This window comes from Quercus lobata, chromosome 7, assembly GCF_001633185.2.
Source record: "Quercus lobata isolate SW786 chromosome 7, ValleyOak3.0 Primary Assembly, whole genome shotgun sequence".
Lineage (NCBI taxonomy): Eukaryota > Viridiplantae > Streptophyta > Magnoliopsida > Fagales > Fagaceae > Quercus > Quercus lobata.
This window is the reverse complement of record NC_044910.1, coordinates 43263019-43272615: the sequence shown is the minus strand read 5'-3', so window position 1 is coordinate 43272615 and position 9597 is coordinate 43263019. Positions and strand designations below refer to the sequence as shown.

The following is a 9597-nucleotide window of genomic DNA, read 5'->3' as shown; positions in this document are numbered from 1 at the left end:
AAATGTGTGACTCTACCCGTGGGGTATCGAGCTAACCAATCATAGTTAGCCACCCCTCGATCAAGGCGTTCCCAAATCCATTTGCCACGTCGACGACCATGCCAAGTGAACTCAGGTCTGGAATACCCCAAATCGACAAAACCGCATTCATCAAGGATGTCTCGAAAAGACTGCATGAGATTATGAGACCGTTGTGCACCACCACTTTTTTCCTTAACCTCCAATAACTTATTGAAGTCTCCAAAACAACACCATGGGAGCTTTGGTTTTGAATTCAACATACGAAGCATTTTCCACCCCTCAGTTATTTTACTCGTCTCTGTTCACCGTAGAAACCAGTTAAGCGCCATGTGTTCTCCGAACCTCCTTGCACTATCGCATTGATATGATATTGTGAGAAACTGTCAACCCAAACCACATCTTCTTCCTTCCATAAAAGTGCCAACCCACCACCCCTACCATCACTTGGGACAGTGAAACATCCAACAAACTTCAACTGACATCAAACCCATTCCATCCATTCTTTATTAGACCATGTTTCCAACAAAAACACGATCTCGAAACCTTGCGCTTGTACAATGTCTACAAGCTCCTGAACTGCACAGCGATTCCCAAGCCCCCGGCAGTTCCATGCTAAAAGATTCATTGGTTCCGGCGGGGCTGGGAACCAGCCTCCACCGATGACACTGTAACAGACTTTGCTACATTCTTCTTATTCCCCTCTGTTTCCTTAGTTTCTACGTTCTCATCTCTAAAAGCTCTTTTTGATAGGATGGAAAAGTGTTGTCCAATGGGCTCAACTTGAATTCATTTTCTATGTACCCATCCCTTTTCCTTATTTTTTCCTTTGTCTTTCATTGCAACCGGGCTAGAAGATAGGCCCAACGCCCTAGGCCCATTAATTTCCTTATCCTCAACCTCCTGTTGGTGGAGCATGACCTCACTATTCTCAACAACGTCCCCTTTGACTTTTACGTTGTCAAACTTGGAAAGCTCATAATCAATCTCCTCTAATTGCTCCGAGAATAAAGTATTCTGCATCATTTCATCATTACTGCAAAGCAGCAGAGACTCCACGTTGTTTGGACTTTCCAAAATGGTTCCCCCTTTTTCTGGACTTGCCAATCTTTCACCTCGGTCAACCACCGAACCAAATTGCTCACCGATTACCTCCTTACTCCACACTGCCACCTGACTAACCTCCAAGCCACGTCCACCATCTTCCTTTGAACTGTACCCTTCCTTAGCATTCTCTTCATGCATTTCGAATCCATCCCAACCCTTTTCCTCATCCAAACTCGACACACGGATCATTGTTTCTTTGAATGGGTTTAGTGTAGTTGCATGAAGCCAAGCACCAAACTGTTAATCACCATCCTTGAGAGTACCTCTACTTCTAATCCACAGTGGACATTCTCTATCTCCATGGGTAAGTTTACCGCACCAATAACAGATATTGGGCAGTCATTCATACCTAAAGTTCACCCAACCCTCCTTTCCTCTCATCGTAGTAATCGTACGCCCACAACATATCAATTTATGGATATCTATTGCAACCCTTATTCGAATGAAGTTTACTCCGTACCGGTCTCCCTCATCTGTCATTTGATTCTCTACCTTGCCCACTACCGACCCAATCTCCTTAGCCAGGTCTAGAGAGAAACTTCCAACTGGCATATCATGGACCTAAACCCAAAAGTGAGTGACTCTAAAATCCCGGGGTCAGATTGCATCATCCCTATCTATTCTTTGCAGCACCACAAGGTGTCTATCAAAAGACCAAAGCTCTCCCTCCGGAACCCTATCAATATCTGCCTCGTCAGGAAAAACGAAAAGAATCTTGTGGTCATCCATATCTCTAATCTCGAAACCTTTCCTAGTCTTCCACAAAAGTTTGAAAGTCCTGGCTATAGCCTTCATATTCGACACTCGTCGAGTAAAAAACTTCGCTACCAACAAATACTCCTCCACCGTGGTCTCCTCTCGGACTGCAAACTTATTACCTTCGAACTCTGAGAGGGAAAACCTCTTCCACGATCCCATCAACTTCTCCATCACAAAGACACTTACCCACTCTTTCCCTCAGGTCAGTAAAGCAACGTGAGAAAGAGGACCATGGAAGCCCCATTAAGACGCAGGCACTAGGTTATTCTCCTGGCGGCTAGGGTTTCCCTAGGTCAGAGAAACTTTTTTGACTCATAAAGCTATTAAAAAAAATTGAAACCTTGTGGGCTGTTTATGCGTTTTGTAACCCAAAAAAAAAAACACTACTCCTTTGGACTCAATCTCTAAAAGTCCAATTTTCGTTGTTCAACCAACAGGTCCAACACAAAGCCCAAACTCCAGGCCCAATCAACATAACAATCCGCGTGGCAAAGAACTAAAGAGGCCGAGCAAAGCGTGCCACGTCCTCACTCTCTCTCTCTCTCCCATAGTCTCGCACCACCATGCCTGCAATCCCTTCATCGCTTCTTTACTTGAAGCCTTTATTCTTCTCTCTCCCTCGCTTCTCATCTCCGTCACTTGCTCTCAATCGCTTTCGCAAATTCCCAATCCCTACAATAAACCCTAGAAGCCTCTCTTCTCTATCGTCCGTCGCTGCGACCGCAGCACAGTCCACCGGCGATAATGGTAGTGGTGGAGGTAGGTCCGGTGCGCTCGCTCCACCTCCAATCACCGAAGAGTTGCAAAAAATTGACGTCAATCCTCCCAAGGGCACCAAAGATTTCCCCCCCGAGGAAATGCACCTCCGCACTTGGCTCTTTCACAATTTCCGAGAGGTATAAATATATAATATCTGTGTATATATGTGTATATGTATATGTATATGTGTATGTTGTTTGTATTTGATTGGTTGTGGAATTTAGGTTTCGCGGCTGTTTGGATTCGAGGAGGTTGATTTTCTAGTGTTGGAGCCGGAGGCATTGTACATTAGAAAAGCCGGCGAGGAGATTAGGGACCAGGTATACGTAGAAACTAAGCTACATTTTTGTACCATTTGATTTGCTTTATATACACACTACACATTGAGCTCAAAATTTTAGTGGCTGTTCAAACACTTAGCTTTACTTGAACTGTGACATTTAGCTTTGCAAGTAAATTAATTGAATTTCGGGTTGAAGTGATTAATTAAGTTGTAGTAATATATAGCTCCTCAAAAAAAAAAAAAAAAAAAAGTTGTAGTAATATATACAGACATTGTGATTGTTTGTGATAATCGACACGGGAGTTTTTGAAGTTTAAAAAAATGGGAGAAATGGTATGGTAAATGATTTGTAGTTTCTGAATTTAGTGGAGTAGGTTGTTTTTGAATTAAGGCCCGGGAGAGTAATCTGATGCCAGAAAATTTTCTAAACATAAGTACCATGGCACAATATGCGTGTATAACATTTGGTGATGATTGCCCGACCGTGGTCATTTGCTTAATATGAACTAATGCTATAGTTGATTCCAGAAAGATATTGGTCTATCTTTTTAAACCCATTTTAGATAATCAATATTTCCCATTTAGAAGCGAAACTAAACTCTCATGCAACTTTACTTTTACATTTGCTTTATACTCTTTCATTGTGCAGATATACAGTTTTGAAGATCGGGGGAATCGTCGATTTGCATTGAGGCCCGAGCTCACTCCTTCGTTGGCGAGGCTTGTCACTTGTGATACAGAAATATTGTAGTAGGTTTAATTAACACCACTCATAATTTTTCTCTAGATTTTTTTTTTCCATAAACGTATTGATGAAGTTGGACCCTAATAAACTGAAAAAGGCAGAATCATTTGACTTTGCTGTCTATGCTTACGAAACCAGTGATGTTATCTCTCAAAACCCAGAAATTCAAACGCCCCCACAATGACCTAGATTTCGAGCTAAGGACCTTTGATTGAATGGCAAGGAAACTAGGGAGAGAAACTCCCAGGGTTGGGTGGAAGTTAGAATCGAACATCAATTTTGACTCTCTCACTGCCTTCCTACACATTTATCTCATTTATTTATTATCTAATAAATCTATGTGGTGCGGCGACCTCGCTAAATCTATAATTTATTTTTCTCGTGGGAAAAATGCTATCAAGTATAAAGGTTGAAAGGCCCTAGGCCCCTAGGGCTATTCATCGAAAAGTATCCATAAACAAAAATGCCCCAATGGGTCCAATACTTATATTAATATCATAGACTCATAGTAATATTAGATGATAATAATTAAATTAAATTAAATGGAATATACCATTTTCCTGTCAAATATTTGTGTATGTTTTTCCTTGATTAAACATCAATGTAATAAATGTTAGGACCAAATAAGGCATGCATTACCCTTTACCCGGTCAAATCCATTTCTAGTATTTTCTACACAGTTATATTCCCTAGGGCCTAGACTAAGCTCAATTATTTTATAGTAATAGTTATGAAGATAGAGAGAAGATTTGAATATTGGTGCCCTCATGAAGATGAGGAAGCAATACCACAAAATCTATAAGACTTTTTGGCAAAAAAGCTTTTGCAATTGCAAAAAGGCTATTTGGCAACTAATCTATAAGGCTATTGACAACTACTGTTGTAGAATTTTAACTATATAAAGTTTTTGTAATTATGATTTTTTTATAAATAATTTTAATGCTTTTGATGATTATTCGTTATTATCATACTAAAACATTAATTGATTTCTTTTATGTAGTTGTGTAAGTAGAGATCGAACCCTATATCCTTTTTTTTTTTTTTTGGCAATAAGAGATTTTACTAGTTTAGTTAATTAGGAAAAAAAAAATAGTGTTTGTACTTTATAGTTTTTAATGTACTCTCTTCATCCCAGTTTGTTTGTCATCTATTTCATTTTGGAATGTCCCAAAATATTGTCCTGTTTCTAAAAATAAAAGTCATTAATTTATTAATATTCCTATTATACCCCTACCTTATTTTCAAAACTATTTTGAAAAAAAAAACTAACAAATATTTAAAAAATCAATCTAATTGGAGCATCTTTTTAGTTGTCTCATTAAGAATAACTCTTTAAAAAAAAACTGATAAATTTATTTAAGGGTAGTTTTGTAAACTTATATATTTTTATAAAGTAGACAAGACAATAAATGATGTTCCCTTAAAAAGTTTGACTTTTCAAACATGACAAACAAATTGGGACGGAAGGAGTATTAAAGTGATAACATAATTGGAAAAATGAATGTGAGTTAAAGAGGTTTAAAGCCTTTGCTGTAAATCTCTCCCTGTATGTGTGTGTTAAAATACTTAGTATTCTTAAAAAAAAAAAAAAGTGATTCGAAGCTATTACATCTTCATTGATAATCAATAATCAATTCAATCAAAATAATAAAAGAGAACATAATCAAAGTACTTTATATTTCTATATTCAAACCCAATTATTTTAATTAACGACCGATGTTTATTTAATCTATATCTATATCTTATCTCTATCTATTTAATTTAAAATATATTTATGGGAAAAATATCTTGTCTTCTCTATATATTATTGGAATAGAATATCTTGATCTCAATGTGTTTGAGCTTGGTGAGAGAGTGTAATTAAGTGTGCGTATATGTGTGTTTAACAGTTAGTTTGTTTTTCAAATAAATAAAAAAAGGAATGTCTTGATCTCCAATCGTTGAAAGTTCCCAAAATATCCAATAAACTATTATAAAAAAAGAAGAAGTAAATGGAGAGAGAGAGAGAGAGAGAGAGAGAGAGAGAGAGAGAGAGAGAGAGAGAGAGAGAGAGAGAGATCAAAAATCTCTAAATACGAACTTTGTGCATGTGAGGAGACTAGTGATATATTATATTAAATTATTAGAATAGAACATCTTGGAATCCACCTTTTTAAAGTTCTAGAATATCCAATAATCTATTACAATTTTTGGTTTTTGATAAATTTTGTTTAATGCAATGTGCATTTGTAATGTAGTTTAAAGTAATTTTTGTTCTTTTATTTTTACAATCTATTCCATTAAACAATTTTAACTATAGTTTTGAAAATATTATGAAAGAAGAAAAAACTCTTTAACAAAATTACTTAATGGATAGCAAATTTTGATCTCCAACTGAAAAACCCCAATGTTATATGAAAATTGAAAAAAAAAAAAAAACCATTTAACCGGGGCAAAAATCTCATGATTAGTCACAAAGAGAAGAATCCTCTTGAGAGTAACCTCAAGATTAGGGTTTCGAATTAAAACTTTAAATCCAGGACTTTATAGATCTCACGAGGCATTGGAAGGTCTTATGAGGCATGAGAGCCACTAAACCAATCCCATGTATCTTTCTTTTTTTTTCTTTTTTTTCTTCTTCTTCTTCTTCTTTCATTTTGTGTAAAGTGTAAACCCAATATATATATATATATATATATACACTATATTCCTACTATGTACAATAAACAATTACTATAAAAAAGTTTGAAATATAAAAATAAATAAACCCTATATATATACTACAAAAAATATAGTTATTAAAGTTGATACATTGTGTCAATATTTGCAAAAAATATTTGATATTTTTAACTACCTTTTCTCAAAAATCATTTTTAAGTATTATACAAGTAGAAAATAAACAACAATACCAAATTTGAGCATCTTTAATTTGATACAAAAAGTGTAAAGACTGAAACCTTTTCTCCTTATTATTTTGAGATATATATATATTCATTATAATTCAATAAATATTAAATCAATTTAAATAACTGGTACTATTCATACAAGTATAACTGATGAGATAAAAAATTGCTTTCCTAGTGGATATGAGTCGTTCTACACAATTAATCCTAGCCCATGACCCTTTTGTAAGTTTCAAAACCAAATTTATATTAAGGTCCGTAAAGGAGGCGGGTATGCAAGTTGGTTATCAACTACTCTCTTGGACACAAGTACACAAAACCAAGAGCACTCCTTAGTTTAGAGGCACGTCCAGCTCCCTTGACTGACGTAAAGCTATTAGGGGACCAAAAAAAGCCTAGATGCAAAAATGTCTGTATGGGGTTCAGTTAATTGAGTCAATTTCAGCTAAATTGACAATTAGAACTAAGACGGAAAAATCACTTATCCCTCGCGTGTCTAATGACGCAAATCAGTTGTTAATATTCTTAATGTGATCATGTGATTTTTCCATCCATAAGAGCTAATGTAGATTAATCCCAGGGATCAATTTGGCGGAAATTAAAACCACATGAAGTTATAAAAATAATTGAAATCCAGTGGGGGTGTTTTTGCACTTTGGCAAAATAAAAACACCACTACTCTTTTGGACTCAATCTCGGAGCCCAATTTTGTAGTTCAAGTGTTCAACCAACATGAAGCCCAAACTTGAGGGCTAGGCCTAAAGAACAAAACAACTCATGTGACAAAGAATTGAAGAGGCCGAGCAAAGCGTGCATGGGTGCCACCCTTTCAAACAGTCTCTCTCTCTCCTACACACTCTCATAGTCTTGAACCACCATGCCTGCAAACCCTTCATAGCTCCATCATCTGCAAAGAAATCTTCACATGATTTTTTTAAAGATAAAGTTTTGTTACAAAATTGGTTGCAGGCTTGTAACTTTAGGCTACAACCTTACTCAATAAAATAAAAATTACTATATATTTTGATAATCTAACCGTTAAATTGTATGTTTTTTACACTTTTAATACACATGTCAAATGTTGTGTCAATCGAATATTATTTACTATATGATCTATAAGTTATATTTTATGCATAATTTTAAACTACAAAAACTTACAATTAAAACAATTTATTGATACCATTGCTATTAGTCTTTAATTTTCTTGAAATTTTGCAAGCATGGAGGATATAAGAATAAGATGTAATCCAATGGTGGAATTCTCAAAATTTATCTCCAATAAAAAGATATTGAGTAAGGTTATAACCTTAGGTTACAACTAATTTTGTAACTAAACTTTGCTATTTTTTTTATACATAAGAATAAGATATAATCCAATGGTTAAATTCTCAAAATTTATCTCCAATAAAAAGATATTGAGTAAGGTTATAACCTTAGATTACAACTAATTTTGTAACTAAACTTTGCTATTTTTTTTATCCATAAAAGCTAACAAAAGTTAATCCTAAATGTAAATTTCATGAAAATAGAAACCTCATAAAGCTATTAAAAAAATTTGAAACCTTGTGGGCTGTTTATGCATTTTGGCACACCCCCCCCCCCCCCCCACAAAAAAAAAAAAAAAAAAAAAACCTACTCTTTTGGACTCAATCTCTAAAAGTCCAATTTTCGCTGTTCGACCAACAGGTCCAACACAGAGCCCAAACTCTAGGCCCAATCAACAAACCAACCCGCGTGGCAAAGAACCGAAGAGGCTGAGCAAAGCGTGCCACGTCCTCTCTCTCTCTCTCTCTCTCTCTCTCCTCCACTCTCACAGTCTCACACCACCATGCCTGCAATCCCTTCATCGCTTCATCACCTGAAGCCTTTATTCTTTTCTCTCCCTCGCTTCTCCGTCACTTGCTCTAAATCGTGCTCGCAAATTCCCAATCCCTATTATAAACCCTAGAAGCCTCTTTTCTCTATTGTTCGCTGCCGTCGCAGCATAGCCCATCGGCGATAATGGCAGTGGTGGAGGTAGGTCCGGTGCACTCGCTCCACCTCCAATAACCGAAGAGTTGTAGAAAATCGACGTCAATCCTCCCAAGGGCACCAGAGACTTTCCCCCCGAGGAAATGCGCCTCCACACTTGGCTCTTACACAATTTTCGAGAGGTATAAATATATAATGTCTATGTGTATATATGTGTATGTTGTTTGTATATGATTGGTTGTGGAATTTAGGTTTCGTGGCTGTTTGGATTCGAGGAGGTTGATTTTCCGGCATTGTACATTAGAAAAGCCGGCAAGGAGATTAGGGACCAGGTATACGTATAAACAAAGCTACATTTTTGTACCATTTGATTTGCTTTATATACATACTACACATTGAGCTCAAAATTTTAGTGGCTGTTCAAACACTTAGCTTTACTTGGATTGTGGCATTTAGCTTTGCGAGTAAATTAATTGAATTTCGGGTTGAAGTGATTAATTAAGTTGTAGTAATATATATAGACATTGTGATTGTTTGTGATAATCAACACGGGAGTGTTTGAATTTTTAAAAAATAGGAGAAATGGTATGGTAAATGATTTACAGTTTCTGAATTTAGTGGACTAGGTTGTTTTTGAATTAAGGCCCGGGAGAGTAATCTGATGCCAGAAAATTTTCTAAATATAAGTACCATGGCACAATATGCGTGTATAACATTTGGTGATTATTGCACGACCGTGGTCATTTGCTTAATATGAACTAATGCTATAGTTGATTCCTGAAAGATATTGGTCTATCTTTTTAAACCCATGTTAGCTAATCAATATTTCTCATTTAGAAGTGAAACTAAACTCTCTTGCAAATGTTTCTCAAAAAAAAAAAAAACTCTCTTGCAAATTTACTTTTACGTTTGCTGTATACTCTTTCATTGTGCAGCTATACTGTTTTGAAGATCGGGGGAATCGTCGAGTTGCATTGAGGCCCGAGCTCACTCCTTCGTTGGCGAGGCTTGAGATACAGAAATATTGTAGTAAGTTTAATTAACACCACACATAATTTTTCTCTAGATTTTTT

At 36.0% G+C, this 9597-nt stretch overlaps 1 long non-coding RNA gene across 1 annotated transcript; it reads left to right on the top strand.

The window, feature by feature from the left end:
- Positions 1 to 2747: 2747 nt before the first annotated feature.
- LOC115952685 lies at positions 2748 to 9537 on the top strand. Its single transcript, XR_004083513.1, has 3 exons — positions 2748 to 2780; positions 2868 to 2963; positions 9460 to 9537. It is a non-coding gene; the product is annotated as an uncharacterized LOC115952685 (long non-coding RNA).
- The last annotated feature ends 60 nt before the right edge of the window (positions 9538 to 9597 follow it).